General features: G+C 46.0%; 1 protein-coding gene and 2 non-coding genes across 3 annotated transcripts in view; all 3 read left to right on the plus strand.

Moving 5' to 3' along the window:
* LOC140460045 (uncharacterized) overlaps positions 1-17,993 on the plus strand; it is a 911,064-nt gene that overhangs the window by 777,828 nt on the left and 115,243 nt on the right. The window lies entirely within an intron of this gene.
* trnan-guu (transfer RNA asparagine (anticodon GUU)) lies at positions 11,135-11,208 on the plus strand. The gene has a single exon. It is a non-coding gene; the product is annotated as a tRNA-Asn (tRNA).
* On the plus strand, positions 13,726-13,797 carry trnae-cuc (transfer RNA glutamic acid (anticodon CUC)). Its single transcript has one exon. It is a non-coding gene; the product is annotated as a tRNA-Glu (tRNA).

Below are 17,993 nucleotides of genomic sequence, written 5' to 3' on the forward strand. Positions count from 1 at the left end.
TTACATCCAAACCTACACTTCTATTCATGCGATAACAATATAAGTGTTTTGGTTTTTATTTCGAAGATTCTCAGCAACACTGAGTAAGAAGCAACAAAATTAACACAAGAAATACTGCAATTGCAACAATGTGCCTGCTCCCAATAGGGGGCCATCGGTGTGAAATTAACTGTCTACAAGGGGCAATATTGGAAAGGAATTACCCAGTTCATAGCTATAAGAGGGGAGACACAGACTGCTTGAAACAAACATATAATGGGTGGGAGTAGGCCACTCGGCACTTCGAGCCTGCTGCAACATTCAATAAGATCATGGCTGATCTGAATTCAACCTCAACTATACATTCCATCACATCCCCGACAATCTTTCATCCACTTGGTTATCAAGAACCTATCTACCTCTGCCTTAAAGATTTTGAATCCACTGCCTTTTGAAGAAGACACACAACCCTCAGAAAGAAAATCAATCATCCTCAGTTTTGTCTTCTACATTTAAAATATGACCCTGTACTTTCAGATATTAAGATAGGGACACATGCCGCATTCAAATAATACCTGTGGTACAGTTAACTATCTCAAAGTGCTTCACATGAACATTATGAGAATTCCTTTAAAAATCACAAGACCGGAGCACAGATGAGACAGGTGACCAAATACTTGGTCAAAGGGACAAGTTTAGGGCAATCTTTTAAACAGGTTCAATTTCCCAAACATCAGAGGACAAAGACGTGAACAACAAACACAAAATAGCAAAGAATGGGAAACAACAGTGTAGTCATAACGTCACAGGATGAGTAATCCAGGGAACATGAGTTCAAATCCCACTACAGCAAGAGGTAAGATGTGAATAATTCAAATCATAAATGGGGAACACAAAGTAAGTCTCAGTATGGTATCGATGGCACTGACGTCAATTGTCCTAAAAACCCATTTTCACCAATGTCCTTTCAGGAGGGAAACTGCCATCCTTGCATGGTCAGTCTAACATGTGACTCCAGACCTACAGCAATGTGGTTGACTCTTAAACTGCCCTCTGAATTGGCACAAGCAAGACACCTTGCACTTAGGGTTGGATAACAAATATCAAGCTTGTGAAAGTGTCATAACAGAAATTGCTGGAGAAACTCAGCCAGTCTGGCAACACTGGTGGAGAGAGAGAGAAAGACACAAAGACAATATCCTAGCTTGAGTCCAGAACAGTTTTGAAGAAGGGTCACAGCACTTGAAATGCTTCTCTATCGACATGTGCTGCCAGTCCTATTCAGTTTCTCCAGCATTTGACGCATTTTTCTGTTTCAGATCTCTATCATCTGCAGTTCTTCATTACACTGACTTAGGGAAGCTCAAATCCCATAAAAGGGTCGAGCAGAAGGGCTGGAATTACTCAGCAAGTCTGGCACCAGTTATGGAGATAAAAACAGTTCGTACTTCGGGTCATTGAACGATCTTACATCAGGGACAAACTTTTGGGGAAGCTGCAAGAGTAAAAGGCACTGGTGTAACTTCAACATCTGGGAGAACTCTCTCAGCCTTGGAGGTCAGGCTGACTCAGCATTCTGGTCCTGTTCATTACCAGTTAACTTCTCAATTTGTTGTTCTTGTTATATTTCTACATGGTTGACACATTCCTTTGTTTTAAAATGAAATTATAAACAGACAAGAATTTTCCATGTAAGTCATCATACATTAGAGGGTTTGGAACGTGAATGTAAACTTTTAAACAGAAAGTATTTATTCATGCATGGGGTGTGGGCATCGCTGGCAATGCCAGCATTTATACCCATCCTTAACCACCCTGTGGTTGGTTGGAAAAGTGCATGAAGGTGTCTGAGATTGTCTTGATCAGCACAGCAATCTCAAAGATGGGCGTGCTCAGGTTCAAGTACCCTCCACTCCCACAGCCAAGTCTGCATTCACTTCAATTATAGATGCCATCTAAACCTCCCAGCACAAGGACAGCATGGGATGACAATCAGAATAAAGCTTCCTCTACTCTTCAATTGCAAGTGAAGCTACCTCAACGCTGTCCCCAACAAACACTGCCAAGACAGAGACTGCATTGGGTTAGATACAGAGTAAAACTTCCTCTACACTTCCCCATTCATACAGTCCCAGGGGAAGGACAGCAAAGGGTTAAATAAACAGTCGAGCTTCTTCCAATCTGACTGACACTTAGTCCGTTCTATACCAATCCTCAAGGAAAATTCAGAACTGAGACTATTATCTGGTGCTGAATTCACACATCCTCATGGGAATGACAACAACAGAAAATCATGTCGTGACACACAGATAAAACACACACAATGTACAACAAAACTAGACTGTTATTGGGATCAAAGACATTTAAATGACAGGAGACATAGTCCCTGCAGTGATCCAAATGCGAGCTGAACAAATTTCACACTTGAACAATATTCTCTGGGAATGCAATGTCCACCTCACTGCTGTCTATTCAGTTCCTCTGCTCTCGTTCAGGGCTGAGTTGCGGCTGACCACATTGTGGCGTGGGGGTCAAGAGGTTGGACACTTAAGGTCAACTTGGATTGAGGGCATCCTTTGTCATGCCAGTGAGGTCGAGGGTCGCTCATTTACTCAACTTATAATCGGGGAAAAGGGGATGTCAGGCTAGGCTTGTATCAGTTGGAGTTCAGAAGAAACAGATGATCCGATGGAGCTGTATAACATCTGGAGAGGACTTAATGTAAATGTAATGTCAACTCAATTCTAGCCAGAGACTAGTCTCTCATTTAAGATAGGAAAGTTTTGTTTTTCTCACAAGTGTTCTCGAGTCTTTGAAATTCACTTCTTTCGAGAGCAGCATGTGGTGGTGGGTAACGAACTGGTTCTGGGTTGGACGGTCAGTCAATGTTGACTCGATGGGCTGAATGGCCTACTTGCTCGCAATTGGCCTATATCAATCAATAGTATGCACTTGCTTTATGGTTACCAACATCAAATTACATGAGTGGTTTTGGTTATTTCATCTCTTATTATCGTATTCAACCAACTACAGCATCTAGAAACTTGCTTAATTACAATATCCAATATCTGCTGAGTACTTTTTCTGTTTGTCACGACCAATATCTTGAACTCTGACGTGTGACCTCTTCATTACTGTCAAAGTTCCTGATTTATCCCGATATTGTCATGGTTTTACTTTGTCGAATGTCTTCCTGGCATTTGCAGTTAAGACCCTATATTCTGCCCTTGTCAACATTTTCCCTTACAATTCTCTACTAAGGATTTCATGAAAAACCTCAGAGTGTGGTGAGACTGTGGAACTCACTACCATAGTGAATAGTTGGGGTGGAAGACACTGCAACTAAGGGTAAGTAACCCAATACAAATGAATGTCACTGTCACCAGATTCACAACACAGTGAAATTTAAACATGCAATGTCCCTCAATTTCTCAACTGTCCCGAACCAGACTTGATGAAGAACAGATTTGCACATCAACATTATAATTTAAACAACAACCAAATTATAAATATGGCAAATTTTCTAGGGCAAAGTTAAAGAAGATAATCTAATTAATAGCAATGATTTAAACCCTTTGATCAAGCCCCCCACCATCTCAGAGACAGAGACTTAAGCGGAAAATTAAGAAAGAATTTTTTTTAAAACTTACCAATTCAAGCAAACAGTTTCCAACAATGGATTGCCAAGCCTTTGTGCAATCTTTGGACTATGACTGTTTCACAGACACGTAACTGTAAATCTAATTTAAAAGTCACTGCTGAATGTGAATAGACACCCCAGTATTCAGCCATTTCTTACAGGCTGGGACTCATTCCCAGAAAGAGCCAACAATTCTTTAACTGGACAGCTCTTGGTCTCAACGAGCAGCAGTGCCCAATGGAAGCAAAGTTGCAGGGATGGGGGAGCACGACGGCATAAAACAAAAAAAAAACCGACCGACTCTCCCACTATAAGCACTGTCAGAATGTGCAGGGGTTCAGTCCTTTCAGTGACCCACAGCAGCTTCACCAGCAGAATCAGATTGTTGGGAGCACTGGTGTGCCCGCTGGTGCTTCTGCAAGGTGCAGAATGATGAGAACCTCCGCTTCCACTCGGGGCAGGTGAACGGACTCTCCCCGGTATGGCCCCACCTGTGCCTCAGCAGGTGGGAGGAATTGCTGAAGGCCTTCCCGCACTCTGGGCAGGGGAAGGGCCTCTCCCCCGTATGGACCCGAAGGTGGGATGCCTGGGTAAATCCCTTCCCGCATTTGAGGCAGGAGAACGGGCTCTCCCCGGTGTGGACCCGCTGGTGCCTCAGCAGGGCAGAGGTATCATTGAAGGCCTTCCCGTACTTGGAGCAGCTGAAGGACTTCTCTAATATGTGGACCCGGTGGTGGGTCAGGAGGACGGAGGAATAGCTGAAGGCCTTCCCGCATTCGGGGCAGGAGCATGGCCTCTCGCCTGTGTGGTCCCCCTGGTGCCTCTGCAGTGCAGAGGAATTGCTGAAGGTCTTCCCGCACTCAGGGCAGGAGAACAGTCTCACCCCGGTGTGACTGCGCCCATGAGTCTCCAGGTCAGGTGGGAAACTGATGCCTTTCCCACAGTTGCCACATTTTCATGGTTTCTCCACGGGACGGGATTCCTTGGCTTTCTCCATGACCGAAGCTTCAGCTGCACACAAACGCGTGTACAGCACCTCCCTGCCGTGAATTCCTTTTCCCAGTCTGTATATCTTTTACTGGCTCCTGCAACAGTCGGGTCTCTCTTCCAGTCTCACTGATGCTGAAAACGTACTGAAAGAGGAACCAAAAAGCTGGGTTCCTTCTCACAGAATCAAAGTCGAAAATTGTTATAGTCCCGATGGATTCAGTGACTGCCAGACATTGACGTGAAATTGAGGGCTGCAAATGCTGGAGAGGCAGAGTCAAAGCACAGCAGATCAGGCAGCATCTGAGGAGCAGAAGAGTCAATGTTTCAGGCAACGCTCTTCATCTATTGATATTGAAACGTCCGTCTTCAGATCTTCAAATAATCCATAAAAAGAGATGACAAAAGACATTACTGTCAGTCCAGGTTAGAAATTCCAAACAAGCAATTCTACTTTCCGCAGAACATTCTTTTCTTTTCCCACAAAATTGAAAGCACCATCCCACCCCCTCTCACCCCTCTATTCTCACTCCGCTCAAACTAATCCTCCCGATGGTACTGATTCAGGATCTTACAGAGACCGAAAAGTGAAAACATCAAGACAGACACCTTAGAATTTTGGATACTTCCACCTGAAAGTTAGTATCTTTCACGACATCTAGGAGTGAGTAAGTCTGATTTTGGGAAGCAAAAAAAAGTGTTAACTCAGGATGAACCTTCAATGCAGCTTCTTGAGAAACAACCAGACACGAAATGGTTAACATCTGGGGAGGTGGAAGTGGGGAGATGGAGGAAATGAGATATCAAGGCATTGACACCGACACCAGACAGAAACTGAACATACAGGCATGGCAAACATTACGGGCAAGCCAGAGTCACAGAGATACACTGCACAGAAACAGGTCCTTCAGTCCAACTCATCCGTGCCGACCAGATAGCCTAAATTAATCTCGTCTCATTTACCAGCACTTGGCCCATATCCCTCTGAATTCTTCTTATTCATATACCCATCGAGATGCCTTTTAAATGTTATAATTGGACCTACATCCACCACTTCCTCCGGCAGATCATTCCTTACACTTGCCTCCCTCACCTCAAACATATTATCCTCCTGTTCTAGAGTTCTCCCATCCCAGGGAAATGACCTTGTCTATTTACCCTGTCTATGCCTCTCATGATTCTATAAACGTCTGTAAGATCACCCCTCAGCCTCTGGTATACCGGGGAAAACAGCTCAAGCAATGCACTGCGTTTCCTTTTAGCTTCACACTCACAGAACCTTACTCCCGTGTAAAACATTGTTTCCCTCCCCCACACTGTCCATGGGAACAGCCAAGAGTGCTGAGACTCTGGAGTTGGGGGAATGCCACGTAGAATTCCTGCAATGTGGAAACACGCCATTCAGCCCAACAAGTCCACATCGACCATCCAAAGCGTAACCCATGTGGACACATTCCCCTATCCCATTCCACTACACTTACTGCACACTATGGACCCATTTAGTATGGCCACTTCTCCCGAAACTGAACACCTTTAGATGTTGGGTGGAAATCAGAGCACCCGGAGGAAACCCAGCAGACACGGCAGGGAGAATGTGCAAACTCCACACAGAGAGTCGCCCCAAGGCTGGAATCGAAAGTGGATCCCTGGCGCTGGAAGGCATCAGTGCGAACCGCTGATCCATCGTGCTGCCCATGTGTGCAGAAAGAGGTGGGGGCTGGGAACTTTGTTAATTGTACTACGCAGTGGATTGTAGAGCAAGGTTAAATCTCACGGGATCCAGGGAGAGCTAACCAACTGGGCGCAAAATTTAGATGCGCGTTGTTGTGGATGCTGGAATCCTTCCTGAAAACAACAAATGCTGGAGATCACAGTGGGTCAGGCAGCGCTGTGCTACTCTATGACTGGATAGTGTGGACGTGGAGATGATGTTTCCACTAGGAGAAGGGTTGAGGATGCCAAGTCATTGAGGGCATTTAAGACAGAGATAGGTTCTTGATTAGTAAGGGGTCAAGGGTTATGAGGAGAGGGCAGCAGAATGGGATAGAGAAACATATCAGCCATGATCGACTGGTGGTACAGACTCGATGGGCCAAATGGCCTCATCCTGCTCCTGTGTATTGTGGTCTTAAAGCTGGGCAGGTGACTTAAGGGGTTCTCACAAACTATTTCAGAATCCTGAAGAGGGGTTGTTGGACTCGAAACTTTAACTCTGCTTTCTCTCCACAGATGCTTCCAGTCCTGCTGAGCTTTTCCAGTGTTCTCAGTTTTTGTTTCAGATTTCCAGCATCCACAGTTCTGTGTCTTATTTATCAAATTCATTTCTTGCCCTTCCCAAGTGTCTGGAACTTCATCTCCCTGATCTACAAACTGTTCACTTACCCTAGAAATGACCAAACCTCCTAATCAAAGTAGATCCCTTTGTTGCAAAATGATTGTTCAATTCTGTGACCAAAATTATTGCATTCGTAATTACTTACACCAGGGACTCACAATATCTCAGGCCAGAACACAGCTAGATTGTTTCAGACAGTACATTTATGTGATTTGATACAATTCCCTATTCCCGACATTACCAGCGTGTTGCAGGGAATAGAGGGTTTGAGTAAAGAAGAAGCTGGGACATTTTTCCAATGGAGCCGAGGAAGTTGACAGTTAACCTTTCAGAAATTTTTAAAATCAGAAGGGGTATAGATAAGGTGTCATTCCCAGGAGGCTCAGAATATTTTATTGCTCCAGAAGGTGTAAAAGGGGGTCAAAGCTTCAACAGAAATCGAGCAGAGCTGAGAACAGACAACATTTAACTCTGTGGGAACAGGGAGATTAGAGGACAGAGAAATCAGGACCTGAAATCCAAGCTGACACCAGACTACCATGCTATCAGTGCTTTGATTAGCAGTGCCCACCCTCTACCTTTACTGAGCCTCTCACTCGACTTGAATGCCACGTATCCCCTCGATATTCCGGATCCAATCCTTGTCATTCTGAAGCCATATCTCTGTAAGGAGTCTCAGATCATAATTATTCTCTTCAACGTGTGCAGTCAATTAATTCGCTTTTGTTGCAATGCAGCACACATTCACATACTGAGCTTTTAGTCTTATTTTTTGTGATGGTTAGAATCCAGTTTTGATTGCTAGTACATTTATTCTCCTTGTCCCTTTCTATCATTCTCTGGTGTTTGGTTTCCACATCACTACATTGCTCACTGGCCTTGATTTGGATAGGCTGTGGTAAATTGCCCAGTGTCCAGGGATGTGCAGGTTAGGTGGGTTGGCCATGGGAAAAGCAGGGTTATCGTTTCAAAGGAATAGAGGGAGTAGGCCATTTGGCCCATCGACCCTGCTCCGCCATTCATTAAAATCATGGCGGATCGATCAATCGTCTCAGGTCCTCCTAATTGCATTATCCCAACTTTCCTTAATTCCCCGACCACGCAAAAAACCCATCCAACAGTGTCTTAATGAAGCTGCCTCTACTGCTTCCTTGAGCACAGAATTCCATTAATTTACCATTAACTATATTGGTCCTGCCCTGAGTTGCCTCATCAAAATGCAACAGCTCATATTTGTCTAAATTAAACTCCATCCACTACTCCTTGGCCCATCGGCTCATCTGATCAATTATAATTTATATTAAACTTTCTTTCCTACCTTCTTCCCTAAAAGCTGAAAATCTCCATCCCACACTCTCACCCTCCATTCTCACTTTGTTGAATCTAATCACGGATGTCCTCATCCTGAAGTGTTTGGTTCATGCTGATTAACAGGCCCACATTCAAGGGGGATCTAACTGAAACGTACAGAGCATTGAACGGCCTGGACAGAGTGGACATTGGGAAGATATTTCATTGGGAGGACAGACTAATACCCATGGGCATAGCCTAAGCATAAAGGGAGAATGGAGATTAGGAGCAATTTCTTTAGCCAGAGAGTGGTGAATCTATGGAATTCATTGTCACAGAAAACTGTGGAGGCCAGGTCACTGAGTATGTTGAACATTGAGATAGAGATGTACAGCACAGAAACAGACTGTTTGGTCCAACTTGTCCATGCCGACCAACTATCCCAACCCAATCTAGGCCCACCTGACAGCACACGGCCCCATATCCCTCCAAACTATTCCTATTCATACACCTACCCAAATGCATTTTAAATGTTGCAATCGTACTAGCCTTCACCACTTCCTCTGTCAGATCATTCAATAAACGTACCATCCTCTGCGTGAAAGAGTTGCCTCTTAGGTCTCTTTTGTATCTTTCCCCTCTAACACGAAACCCATGCCCTCTCGTTCTGGACTCACCCACCCCAGGAAAAGACTTTGTCTATTAATCCTATCCATGCCCCTCATTATTTTATACATGTACAGTTACAACGTTTAAAAGACATTTGGATAAGTACATGAATACGAAAGTTTCGAAGGTTTATGGGCCAAACACTGGTAGGTGGGCCGAGTTTAGTTTGAGAACATACTCAGCACGGACTAGTTGGATGAAGGGTCTGTTCAGTGCTGTCAGACTCTGTGAATGACCTGTACTGGTCTTAAAACCATTTTCTTACCTCCCCCGATAAGCATCCACTTCTTTGTTGTTCAAAACTCAGATGAACTTAGCCTTGAATATGTTCAATGACCCCACTTCTGAACTCAATTCCTCTTCGTAATATACCACTTGCCTCGCTCATTGCCTGCTGCATCTGCCCGACAACTGGCATTGACTGGTGTGGAGGGACTCTGAGACCCCTTAGTACATCCATACATCATTCCTGATGAAGGGCTTGTTCCCGAAACGTTCCCTGTCCTTCTCCTCAGATGCTACCTGACCTGTTGTGCTTTTCCAGTGCCACATTTTTCGACTTTCACCTCCAGTCCTCACTTTCTCCACATTCCAATATGTCACCATTTCAACAATGCACTGCTTTTCGTTTAAACAGCAAAGGCTATAACTTCACATTGCAGCACTGCACTTGCCATGTGTTTGCCAATTGAGACACAGACCTGGACCAACTTCGGGAAGAGGCAAAACACTGAGTTCTGAACAAAAACCGTAGCACACTCAAAACGTCGGCTCTGTTTACCTTTCCACTGATGCTACTCGACCGGTTGGCTTTCTGCAGTATTCGCTGTGTTTGTTCTACACAAATGCTGCTTTCCATTAAAGAACTGCAATCCCTGTCCTCTGGTAACTGACCCTAGTCAGTGGCAATAGGTTCTTCTGATCATTAAGGTAAAAACAATGACTGCAGATGCTGAAAACCAAATACTGGATTAGTGGTGCTGGAAGAGCACAGCAGTTCAGGCAGCATCCAACGAGCAGCGAAATCGACGTTTCGGGCAAAAGCCCTTCATCAGGAATAAAGGCAGCGAGCCTGAAACATGGAGAGATAAGCTAGAGGAGGGTGGGGGTGGGGAGAGAGTATCATAGAGTACAATGGGTGAGAGGGGGAGGAGATGAAGGTGATAGGTCAAGGAGGAGAGGGTGGAATGGATAGGTGGAAAAGAAGATAGGCAGGTCGGACAAGTCAAGGAGACAGTAACTGAGCTGGAAGTTTGAAACTGGGCAAATGTGGCTGTGGTACCGAGTTTGTTTCACAACATGGTTGAAGAGCTTCAGAGCAGAGGAAATGACCTGGGAGTTGCAGTGGGAGAGGGACTCCCTGACATTCTTGTAGAGAGAGGAGGAAAACTTCTTCAAGGCAGGCATCCTTGCAAGAGGATTCGCAGTAGGGTTAAAATCAACAAGGTAAAAACAATGACTGCAGATGCTGAAAACCAAATACTGGATTAGTGGTGCTGGAAGAGCACAGCAGTTCAGGCAGCATCCAACGAGCAGCGAAAACACCACGTCTTCTCCCATCATTGACAAAAACCCCTGGAAATCTCCAGTTAACATTCTTTGCTCCAAAGAGAGCATTCCCAAACTTGGGAATGTCTCCACAAAATGAAAATTGCTCATCCCTGGACATGATGCAAGTGTTACAATAGGAAAGAGGTTTTGGCAAAATATTGTCAGTTAGCAGGTGGAAAAATGTTCAGGAAGTAAAACACAAATCCCAGTCTCCAGCTTTGTGAATCTTTAGAAACACTTTGGGAAGTGTAATTAGAGGAGAATGAAGGATGAACTGACGGACTGAGCAGAGATAGTCCAGACACCGTCCCTTTGTTTAAGAGGATGATTGACTCTGATATTCTCGGGACATGAACTGACCCGAGGCATTGAAAGAATTCTCTCACATCAGGAATTCAAACCCCTTCTCGGCTCGGGGCCAATGAGAAAATTCGGGAAGAGGCAAAACACTGAAAGGCTCGGAGGGCGACGGTCCCGGTGTAGGAAAGCTCGTTCCTCGTGACATGGATGTGCCTGCAGATGGTGGGATCAGGCTGTTCCCATGTCTCCATACTGAATGTCCAAGGCTTTATTATGGAAAAGTAACACTGATAGAAGACAATGGTAATTTTGGGCGGGGCGGGTTGAATTATGAATTGAATAGTAGCTTCCTCAAAGACACTGTGCGGCTGGAACTCGGACCTGTCTCTGTGGCGCAATTGGTCAGCGCGTTCGGTTGTTAACCGAAAGGTTGGTGGTTCGAAACCACCCAGGGACGGAGTGTTTCTTATTCTCGCTCCTACCGCTTTCTTGGCTGCGAAAGTGCACGTTTTTAATGGTGTCAGGAAAATGTTTCCCAAACGGAAATCTTTTCCACTGAGGAAGCACAAAGAGGTTTCTGAATTGATTGAATTTCTAACGTGAAGGACTGCGGGTGCTGAGAATGCGAGACAGAAAGCGAAACTGCTGGAAAATCTCAGCAGGTTTGGCTGTACCTGGATGAGGGAAAAAAGAATTCTGAAATGTTGTCTCTGATTCTCGTTTCACGGATGCTGCCTGACCTGCTGAGTTGCTCCTGCAATTTCTGTTCTTGTTTTTAACTGAACGTCCATTTCATCTTTTGGGATGAAACATCCAGACTCGCCATTTGCAGATATTTAACCCTTTTGAAACCTGTGAAGTGATTGGATTCAAACAAACTCTGCAATGAATCACTCTTTCTCAGCTCCACAAGCAGAGAGACCTGGGAAATGAAGCTGTCAGTGTGATTCTGTATTGATGGGCCGAATGGTGAATGCGATGGACATGAAATCCATTGCGGTTCCCCCACGCAGGTGTGAACCCTGCCGATTCCAGTTGAGAACTGTCGTCAAAAAGAAAGGGAGATTGCTCCACGGTTTTTAAAAAATGCAAATCAGTGGAGCGGTTGAAGCATTTCAATCACATTGGGACTGGTCGGGAACCTGTAGCCCACTGCCCGTCTGGGTGGAACAAGCAGATACCCACAGAGCTGCTATTGAGGCGATGAGCCAAGAGTTTGGAAATGAGACTAGAACAGTGAGGGGCGTGAAGCCGTGATCGAAATGAAGCAGTTACCTGAGGATTAATGTGTTTTATTTGCCAGTGAAAGATACTGCTTCACAAAGTTGGGACTATGGAAGGGAATCAGTGACGGTGATTATCTTTGGTTGTTCACATTGTGAATGTTCCCATTGCTGCGCATGTCCGTGTTAACGTCAGAACTCTGCAGCATGGCGGCGTCAGGAACGCACAGGCCCGGGGCGCAATGGATGACGCATCTGACTCCACCTACCTGTTTGAAATGCAGCTCACAGCTTCTTCACACACACCAATTAATCTTTCTCATTGTCCTGAAGCCGGCATACGGTTTGAATTCCCGATCTGCAGGAACAAGACTCCTTTCACTGTCTCGCGTCAGTCAGTGTCCCTGATAACATCAGAGTCAAGTCACAGCGCCGTCAGAGGAGGGGAAGCTGAAATAGCCCCTCACGCTGCTCACCGGCACATTGCACTTTCCCCAACACACCGCCCCAACCACTGCGGCTCCCGGGAGTGGAAAGCGAACAAACACCAAAACCCAGTCTCAGCTTTGTAAATCTTCAGGAAATAAGAAAACGGTACATCCCTTCGGATCTTCCATCCTGGGCAGACAGCGTTGATTTTAAATGGCTGTCCAGTCAGTGCCGATTCGTTTTGGCTGAAAAAATCTTCCTTCTCTCATCCCAGCGTTTCTTGCCACAGAGAACTGTGTGGCAGAGTTCATGTATATATTTCCTTGTATGGTATTTTGTAAATAACATTCGTTTGCTGGTTGTTTGTATCGGGTATTTCAGGTTCATTAGCCGCTGTTTCAGTCTGTTGGTAGGTTTGTGGGCTACCATGATGCTGAGAGGGTTGAGTTGTCTGGACATCATTTCCCAGATGTCTTTAATGTAAAGTAATGTGGCTAGGGCTTCTGCAGACGTTGTGTCTGCTTGTGTAAGTTTGTTGATGTGTAATTGGCACACTGAGTTTATTGGGTAGGCAAAAGTGAGGACTGCAGATGCTGTAAACCAGAGTTTAGATCAGAGTGGTGCTGGAAAAGCACAGCAGGTCAGATAGCTTCCGAGGAGCAGGAAAATCGACGTTTCGGGCAAAAGCCCTTCATCAGGAATAAAGGCATGACGCCTCCAGGGTAGAAAGATAAATTGGAGGGTGCTGGGACGAAGTATCAAATAGTACAGTAGGTGAATGGCGGAGGGGATGGAAGTGACAGGTCAGAGAGGAGGGTGGAGCGGGTCGGTGGGAAGAGAGATTGGCGGGTCGGACAGGTCATGAGGACAGCGCTGAGGTGGAAGGTTGGAACTGAGGTAAGGTGGGGGGAGGGGAAATGAGGAAACTGGCGAAGCCCGCATTGATGGCCTGTGGTTGAATTTATCTGAGGCGGAAGGTAAGACGTTCATCCTCCAGGCATCGGGTGGGGAGGGAGCGGCGATGGAGGAGGCCCAGGACCTGCATGTCCTCGGCAGACTGGGACGGGGTTTGAAATGTTGTTCCAGAGGGCGATGGGGTTGATTGGTGCGGGTGTCCTGAAGGTGCTCCTTCAAGCGCTGTGACTTGACTCTGCGAGGAGTCTCTAGTCTCCCCAATGTAGATGAGACCGCATCAGGAGCAATGGATACAAGAAATGACATTGATGGATACACAGGTGAAAGCCTTCGAACAACCGTGGCCCGGATTCGATTTCGGGGCAGGAAAGAAGTTTTCAGTGGAGCTATCAGCAACTACGCGAATCTCCCTGGTGGTCTAGTGGTTAGGATTCGGCGCTCTCACCGCCGCGGCCCGGGTTCGATTCCCGGTTAAGGAAGCAATTTTCAGGGCGTTGGAAGGTTGCCCGGTCTTCTTAAATGAGGCGCACAGTGATTTATTGATCTTCGGAATTCCTGGGTGCTGCAGTGTGTAGTGGCTCGTTGAAATACTGACCTGCTTCAGTTTTGTTTTTATGTGTAGGGATGATTACTTCTGTAGTTAAGTTCTTGGTTCGCGTGCGTTGTTTTCGTGTAGACGCTGTTTTGAATTTACCATTGACTGTTCGCTCTACTGTGACATCTAGAAATGGCACTTTGTTGTTGTTCGCCTCTTTTGTGAATTTTATGCCAGTAAGGAGATTGTTGATGGTGTTGTAGGTTTCCTTTAATTTGTTTTATTTTCTGATGACAAAAGTGTCATCGCTGTAGCGGACTCAAAGTTTGGGTTGGATTGTCGAAAGGGCTGTTTGTTCGAGTCTCTGCATTATTGCTTCTGCTAGGAATCCTGATACTGGTGGTTTCGTGCGTATTTCGTTGATTTGTTTGTAGGGCTTGTTATTGAATATGAAGTGGGTGGTAAGGCACAGTTCCACGAGGTTGACAGTGCTATGTTTGCTGATGAAGTTGGTGCTGTGTTTGTGTCTTTGGTTGTTCGAGTAGTGTCTTCAGTTTTCTTTGGCCACGTTGATGTTAATAGATTCAACAAGGCTGTTATGTCAAAGGACATCATTATTACATCCTCTTCAATCTTAGTGTCTTTGGTTTTCAGGAATTCTTGGATGGAGGAAATGGAGTGGTGTGAATCTTCGACTTGATGTTTTAGTCTTCAGTGGAGGCCTTTGACGAGTCTGTATATTGGTGTACCAAGTGGTGAGACTTTGGGCCTGAGGGGGGCTCCTGGTTTGAAGGGGAGGAGAACATCAACACAGTGCCATTTCTAGATGTCACATTAGAGCGAACAGTCAATGGGGAACTTCAAACAAGCGTCGACAGAAAAACAACACACACAAACCAAATACTAAACCACAGAAGCAATCATCCCAACACCCACAAACGAAGATTCAACAGGACATTATTTCAACGAGCCGCTACACACTGCAGCACAGAGAAATTACGAAGAGCACAAGAGAAATACGTATATAGTATATTTAAGGAGAACAGGTACCCAATAAACCAGGTCTGCCGATTTCTCATTGATGCTTCCAAGCTGACTCTCAAAAATTCGGTTTTTCCATCCATTCTTTCCTGTTTGTTTTTTGTGGGTTTTGAAAGCTTTCGTAATCCTCTAACTGAGTGTTGGAGTTGGAAAGTTATGTTGTGGCTGTACAGGACATTGGTTAGACCACTTTTGGGATATTGTATGTAATTCTGGTCTCCCTCCTATCAGAAGGATATTGTGAAATTTGAAAGGGTTCTGAAGCACCAATGGGTCCACAGAGGGGAAGAGGCCCTTCTGCTGCCCTGAGTGTGGGAAGGCCTTCAGTGATTCCTCTGCCCTGCTGACGCACCAGTTGGTCCACACCGGGGAAGGCTGTTCTCCTGCCCCAAGTGCGAGATGGCCTTCAGCAGTTCTTCCCACCTGCTGAGATACCAGTGGGTCCACAATGAGGAGAGGCAGTTCTTCTGCCCCGAGTGCAGGGAGGGCTTTGATCTTTCTTCCGACCTGCTGGCCCACTCGTGGGTCCACATCGGGGAGATGTCGTTCAGTTGCCCTAAGTGCAGGAAGGCCTTCAGCAGTTCCACAACCCTGCTGAGACACTAGTCCATCCACACCGGGGAGAAGCCGTTCTCCTGCCCCGAGTGTGGGAAGGGTTTTACCCACTCCTCCACACTGCTGAAGCACCAGCTGATCCACCCGGGGTGGTGGAGGCGGGAGGTGGTGGCGGAGGGGGGAGGCCGTTCTGCTGCCCTGAGTGCGCCCTGAATTCCTACGCTCTGCTGAAGCACCAGTGTGTCCACACTGGGGTGAGGCCCTTCAGCTCTCCCGAGTGTGCGAAGAGGTTCATATTTTCCTGCAACTTGCGGAAGCACCAGCAGGGGCACCAAAGCTCCCAGCAATCAGAACACACCCGCGACGCTGGCTTGGGTCACCCCCCAGGACTGAACATCCTGCCAGTCCTGACAGTGGGTGCAGTGGGAGAGGAGGTGGGCTGTTTTAGTTTTCTGCTGGACTTCAATTGCCTGCCCTACACCCCACAACCACAACCCCATGGTGGCTCATGGATTGCACTGCTGCCTCATGGCACCAAGAACCCAGCAATAATTCCACCCTTGGGGGTCTGTGTGCAATTTATGGAGGGTAGGAAAATGGATCTGAGTGGGTTACTCTTCGGAGAATCTGTGCAGATGTGTTGGGCTGAAGGACCTGTTTCCACATTGTAGAAGTTCAACCATCCTATGAGCTTTGCTTTCAGTGGACACTGCTGCTCATTGAGCCCGGGACTGCACATTGCCAAATTAAATGATCCAGAGAAACCTAAGACCGTAAGACCATCGGAGCAGAAGTTAGGCCATTCGGCCTGGCGAGTCTACTCTGTAATTCGTTAGTGACAAATGTAGCGCAGATGAGATTAGCTTCAGTGTGAAACAGGCCATTTGTCCCAACAAGTCCACATCGACCCTCGGAAGAGTAACTCATCCAAACACATTTCCCTCTGACGAATGTACCTACCTCTACGGGCAAGTAAGCATGGCAAATCCACAAGACCTGCACATCTTTGGTTTATTAAAGAAAACAGAATCACCCAGAGAAAACCCACGCAGACACTGGGAGAATGCGCAAATTCCTCACAGACAGTCACCCAAGGCTGGAATCAAACCTGGGTCCCTGGCACTATGAGGCTGCAGTGGTAACCACTGAGCCACTACATACTGCACGCCGAAGTAGGCAAGGAGGAGGTTGGGAGAATACAGCAAACCAGGCAGCACCAGGATATGGAGTAGTCAGGGTTTTGGGTATTAACCCTTGTTCAGGACTGAAACGTTGACTTCTCTGTGAGAAACGATTTACGGGAATGTTGCAGGGGTTTGGAGGATTTGAGCTACAGGGAGAGGCTAAATAGGCTGGGACTGTTTTCACTGGATCATCAGAGGCAGAGAAGTGACCTAATAGAGGTTACAAAATCATGACGGGCATGGACAGGGTAATAGACAAGGTCTTTTCCCTGGGATGGGGGAGTCCAGAACTAGAGGGCAGAGGTTTAGGGTAAGAGACAAATATATTAAATGGGCAACTTCTTCATGCAGCGAGTGGTATATATATGAAATGAGCTGCCAGAGTATATGGGTCAGGTGCTGTCAAATTGGACTAGATTAATTTAGGATATCAGGTCAGCATGGACAAGTTGGACCGAAGGGTCAGTTTCCATGCTGTATGTGTCTCTGACGACTGGTAATAATGTAACTTTAAAATAGAGTCCAAGTAACTTTGAATAGTTCAATCTTGTTGAGCTCACCTCCTGAAAAGTTTCAAATGAATCCCTGTTTAAACATGCTGAGTTGGACAAAGTATCCCATCAAGTTCAACACAAACCCAGAGTTGAAGAAGTCAGAAGTCAGAACACCAAGGGGACCAAAACTGAGAGAGATCTAGGGTTGCGGGTTATTAGCACCTAGAAAATGGAGTCGTGGGTAGACAGTGTGGTGAAGAGGGCTTTTGGCATGCTTGCTTTCATTGGTCAGAGCATTGAGCACATGAGTTTGGACGTCTTGTTGCAGCTGTCACACATGCCACACAACAACGATAGGCGTGGCCCTGCCCCCCTCTGACTGGCTGTCCCTTTGAATATCTGGGGGAAGATTAGACCCATCTGCCTGTGTGTGGCTCATATGTACTTATCCAAATAATTTTAAACATTGTAACATGACCTGCATCCACCACGTTCTCTGACAGTTCATTCCACACACGAACCACCTTCAATGTAAAAAACGTTGCCCCCCTCCGTCCTTTTTAAATCTTCTCCCTCTCATCTTAAAAATATACTCCCAGACTTTGAACTCCCTACCCTTCAGGAAAAGACGCTGGTTATTCACCTTATCTTTGTCCCTCATGACTTCATAAACCTCCATAACGTCCACCCTCAACCTCCTCCACTCCAGTGAAAGAAAGTCCCAGCCTATGCCGTCTATAAATCATTCTGGCAACATCATAGTTAAAAAAGGTGAGCTTTAAGAATTGACTGAAAGGGCAGTGAAGATTCAACCAGCTGACAGTGGATCTGAAATCACATGTAGATCAGATCAGATCAGGTTCGGA

This window comes from Chiloscyllium punctatum, chromosome 36 (genome assembly GCF_047496795.1).
Source record: "Chiloscyllium punctatum isolate Juve2018m chromosome 36, sChiPun1.3, whole genome shotgun sequence".
Classification (NCBI taxonomy): Eukaryota; Metazoa; Chordata; class Chondrichthyes; order Orectolobiformes; family Hemiscylliidae; genus Chiloscyllium; species Chiloscyllium punctatum.